Raw genomic sequence first — 5,571 nt, 5'->3', positions numbered from 1 at the left:
ATTTCTCGCATGGAATAGCCTTCACTTCTCAGAACAAGAATAGAGTGACGAGTTTCAGAAGAAAATAATTTGTTTCTGGCCACTTTGAGCCTGTATTCGAACCCCCAAACGCTGATGCTCCAGATACTCAACTAGTTTAAAGGCCAGTTTTATTGCTTCTTTAATCACACAATAGTTTTCAGCTGTGCTAACATAATTGAAAAAGTGTTTTCTAATGATCAATTAGCCTTTTTTAAATTCTAAACTTGGATTAGCTAACACAATGTACCATTGGAACACAGGAGTGATGATTGCTGATAATGGCCTCTGTACCCCTATGTAGATAAAAATCTGACGTTTCAAGCTACAATAGTTATTTACAACATTAGCAATGTCTACACTGTATTTCTGATCAATTTGATGTTATTTTAATGGACAAAAAAATGGCTTTTCTTTCAAAAAAAACAAGGACATTTCTAGGTGACTCCACATGTTTAGCAACTGCTTGGTGTATGAGGAATTCATGCTAAATAATACAGTTATAAGAATGATTGTCATGCGTTGATATGAATCAGATAAGACTGAGATGGTGATGTTGCATTGGTACCTCTGGACACACCAATCAATGGACTGTGAATGTGAATACTTACATTGGGATCCGGAAATTATTAATTAATTAATGTTTGAGACTAATACAATTGCCCAGAGAAAAATAATTTGTTTAACATGTAATAAAAAAGGTTCTACAAAAGATGACGGTCAAAATGATCGGATCCCCTGTTTTCAATATTCCAGCACCCTCCCTTTGTGAAGAGAATGACACTGAGCCTTTTTCTAAACTGTTTTATGAGATTGGAGAACACATTGGGAGGGATCTTAGACCATTGCTCCATGCAGATCCTTGATATCCTGCACTTATGGACTACCCCCTTCGATTCAAACCACAGGTTTTCAATGGGGTTCAAGTCCGGAGACTGAGATGGCCACTGCAAAATGTTGATTCTTTGTGGATTTTGATGCGTCCTTGGGGTTATCGTCTTGCGGCCAAGTTTTCAAGCTCCTGGTAGAGGAAACAGGTGAAGGACATCAAGGATCTGGAAATATCTATATGGAGGAATGGTCTAAGGGGCCATGTGTTCTCCAATCTCATAAAACATTTTAGAAAAAGGTTCAGTGTTGTTATCCCCGCAAGGGGTGGGTGCTGGAGTTTTGAAAATAGGGAGGCAATCATTTGTACCCCTATCTTTAGATCTTTTTAAGTCACTTGTTAAACAAAATATATTTTCTCTGAGCAATTATAATTGTATAGAATAATAGTTGTAAAACACTTTGAGCATACAATATAGCTCAGTATTTTTATGATTTATTCTAGTCTTTGTGTTTGTCTTTGTCAAGGGTTCCAATAATTCCGGAGCCCACAGTGTGTAGGACTATGGATAGTTTCAGTTGATTTGTTCAGCGGACTGTGGACTCGTATACGGCTGTGGCTAATTTGAGTTGACTTGTTTTGCTCTGACCAATCAATAGGAAACCACAATAGACTATGATTGTCTGAAAAGGACAGTTTCTCATCACAGTAAGTAGCATAGTGTAGTAGTTAGTGATCAATAGCCTATCAAAGGACTTCCTGCTTGAAACACCACCAACTACACACACACACACACACACACACACACACACACACAAGATGCCAAGTCTCTTTCCATTGACTTAGGGATTGTAATGGATAGAGGGTATCAAGGGCTGGCCCGAGGCAGATAGAGAGGCCTCTAATCGCTTCATCAAGCTCGTCCTGCACTTGTTCTGCACAGCCTTTTCTCTCCTCTCCTTCCACACAGTGTCCATGACCTTCGACCCTGCCATTGAGGCAACAGCCGCTGTAGAAAGAAAAAAGAGAGCACCCTGCCCTTATTGATATGTTATACTGAGAAGAGTATTGTGCAAGAGGAAAATAAATTAGAATTCAATTTAAAGGTAGTCTAGCCTTGATACTGTACAGTTAGGAGAAAATGGAGGTACATTGAAATGGAAGAATTCAGAGTTTTTTGCTCATGAGGTGAACCATTTAAATGAGGTGAACCATTTAAATAGGTTCAATCTGAGAAGCTCAGATTGGCCTAACACATACCGATGGCCTTAAGTTATTGAATTTGGTTGGAGAAAATTCATGTATATTTTATTTATTTATTTATTGTATTAAAATAAAATAACATTTTTTTCCTAAAAACCCTCTGATTGGAATTAAATTGATGTCCCTGGTCTCTCTTGAAAACTTGACTTTCCTACAGTATAACAACACATTACCCATTATCTGAAGATTAGCCAAAGTTGATGCAAAGTATATTTCCATACATGTTTTTCATTGGCAGGTACTCAGTCAGCTGACATATGCGTTGGAGGAAGAAGCTCCTCCCTGAGTGGTTGTTTTGTTATCTGTCAATGATGTAACGCTAATGGCTGTACACATTCCCCATGACTGGCAGTGACCACTATGAAGTCTGAACACTGCAGGAGGGGAAAAAAGCAATTTCATGGTTCATTCCATGGTTAATGTGCTGCTGTAATCTTTTGAGAGCCCTGTCTTTTTGTTTAAGTTTAGCAGAATAAAGGGTTGAACTATCTTAGCTCGGTCCAATTTATCACCAGGCTAAAAGGTTCTGGGAGGCCATCCGGTGTGACTTGGTACAAGTAACAAGTTGTGATGGTTAAGGGTGAATGTGTGAGAGACAAAGCCTCAGAGAAAGGGGGATAGAGTGAGTCAGTTTATAAGACAGGGATATGCCTTTTGATAGGTGAATTGTGAAATGTGTGTCTGTGTATGCTGTTTGCATACAGTTAGGTATGCCTCTAATTACTGGGAGGTGCAGTAGCTCTCAGCCACACTCCATCATTTCTGCTTCATTTTGTCCTCCAACAGAGAGAGATGCACTCACCTGGAGGGTTGTGTGGCTTAGGGATGCTCTGATTACGTCTGCTGTCAGAGGATACCCTGCTGTCTCTTTGGCCAGAGGTGAGAGGATAAAACCAGGTAAGACAAGGTGGGCTGTCTGAATACACCATTTTTATTTATTTAACCTTTATTTAACTAGGCAAGTCAGTTAAGAACAAATGAGCCCCAAATGAGCTGCAGAGTGGAGCTGTACCGCCCCAAATGAGCTGCAGAGTGGAGCTGTACCGCCCCAAATGAGCTGCAGAGTGGAGCTGTACCGCCCCAAATGAGCTGCAGAGTGGAGCTGTACCGCCCCAAATGAGCTGCAGAGTGGAGCTGTACCCCCAAATGAGCTGCAGAGTGGAGCTGTACCCCCCAAATGAGCTGCAGAGTGGAGCTGTACCCCCCAATTGAGCTGCAGAGTGGAGCTGTACCCCCAAATGAGCTGCAGAGTGGAGCTGCAGAGTGGAGCTGTACCCCCAAATGAGCTGCAGAGTGGAGCTGTACCCCCCAAATGAGCTGCAGAGTGGAGCTGTACCCCCCAATTGAGCTGCAGAGTGGAACTGTACCCACCACTATTGTGAGTTGATCATGTGCTGGGTATCAGGATATGGCTGGGAGTGATGAGCTGTACCCACCACCATGGTGAGGTAATCATGCTGGGTATCAGGATACGGCTGGTCCCGTTACACTTGTTGGGCACATCTCAATTAGCTGTCATAATGCATGTATCCTCTCTCTTCTAGGAACTAGGTTATAGTCGCTAAAGGCGTGTTAAATATTGAATGAGTTCAGGTAGATTGTGTGCCCATGTCGACTTTTTGATTTCCTTTTTACTATTGTTTTCAGACAGAAATAGTACAAAATAAAAATAAAAAACAGTATCTAAAGAGGTCTTTTATAAGTTTGTTGATCTCCATTTTGTTTTTATGATGTTAATCAGATACAAATTTTCATGAACTCACCAACGACACTTTATAATTCCCCTTCTCTGGAGATCAACAGAACACTGAAGCTTCACACTGAACAGTATCATGATGCTATTTAAAGCCTTCTTCAGCTCTTCCCCTCAGCCAGGTTTGACAGTGTGTTGTATAATGTGTGTTATCTCTTTGTTATGGGAGTGTTTATTTGTTTACATGAGCGGGATTGGAGGTTTGGTGATCTGAGCAAATTGCACAAAAAAGTACTTCAGATGGGAATTACTGTAATTAGTGTGCTCTTAAATGTGGAACGCTCTCCTAATGTTTTTGTTTACCTCAGGCGGCTGATCTGTGCTCTGGGAATGCGTAGGGGGGCGGCCCACTGGCAGGTTAAAATCACTTGTCATGCCAGAGATCGTCATTATGAGATTACAATTGGTCAGTGTTGAGTAACAATCAACACAGCTCCGGGCAGACACTTCACAAGCCTGGTGTGTGTGTAGGGCCTAGTGTTTTTGTGTGGTAATTCTGTGTGAGTGTGTTTGCCGGCGGGATAATGTGAATATGTATGTGTGTGTGTGTGTTCATGTGTTTTTGTGTGTGCAAATGTCTATCAGTGGGTATAGGACTGGCTTAACATTTCATGTTGAAACATGTTCCTTGACAATAGTGAGAGTCAATTATAAGAATTTGCTGGTGTCCTCAGTTATCAAGCGAGTGATTATATTTCACAGGAAGATAATATCCAGGTAAATGAAGGTTTCTATTTAATTTAGGCCTAGTTGCCGCATCTCCATTTCAGATCGTCTAACAATTTAGATCTTATCAAGGATTAGAGTGGAGATATTACCCCTAATTTAAAATATTTGTATCTGCCTACCAGGCACAGCTTAAGAATCCATGCTTAGAAAACATGATATCCTTACAGAAAAGAAAAACAATTAAGCCCTCACACATTAAAGGCTCAAAGAATATTTATATATATATTTTTTAATTCATTAAGTTTCAATGCGAACTTGACAGTCCATTGGGAGGAAGCATTTACTTGAAGAGTCTTTGATGGAGACTGAGAGAAACCTGATGTGTGTCAATGAGAAACCAGATGTGTGTCAATGAGAAACCAGATGTGTGTCAATGAGAAACCAGATGTGTGTCAATGAGAAAGAAGGAAACAGCGGAAGTTGAGAAATGTTGAAATGGGAGTTGTGCTTGTCAGGGGATTGTGTGACAAAGTTTTAATGTTGTGTTTGTTTAACATGTATCTCTTCCCAGACTCTCCCCACCTCCTCCCGGTGCTACCGCTAAGCTCCAGCTTCTGAAGTGGAGACACTTGAAATTCTGAAAGTGACAACATCTTAACATAAGCTGAGGGGAAACTGAAAGTCCGTGCTCACTGGCAACCAATCCCCTCTCTCACCCCTCCTGTCCTGCCTGCCTGCCACCCCCTACTCCAACTCCCTGCAGCCCATACTATAGCCATGCTGAGTAGCCGTGACACCCTGGCCTGGTCTCCACAATAGGAAAGTTACAGGTAGAGATTAGGAAAGGTGATTGCTAATGATCCCAAAAAGTTGAGTGAAAGGTGCGGGAATCTCCCGCAGCCGTGGCCATGATTGTTCCCCCCTCGGTTCCCAGTCGCAGGTGCCTCCAAATAGAACTGAAACCATGTAATCCGCCCAAATCCAGCGTCTTCTGAGGAGTGTAAACCAGGAATGTTCCGCGGGGTCAATGGATTATACA

Source organism: Oncorhynchus gorbuscha, linkage group LG17, assembly GCF_021184085.1.
Source record: "Oncorhynchus gorbuscha isolate QuinsamMale2020 ecotype Even-year linkage group LG17, OgorEven_v1.0, whole genome shotgun sequence".
In the NCBI taxonomy this organism is placed as follows: Eukaryota; Metazoa; Chordata; class Actinopteri; order Salmoniformes; family Salmonidae; genus Oncorhynchus; species Oncorhynchus gorbuscha.
This window is presented reverse-complemented; position numbering follows the sequence as displayed.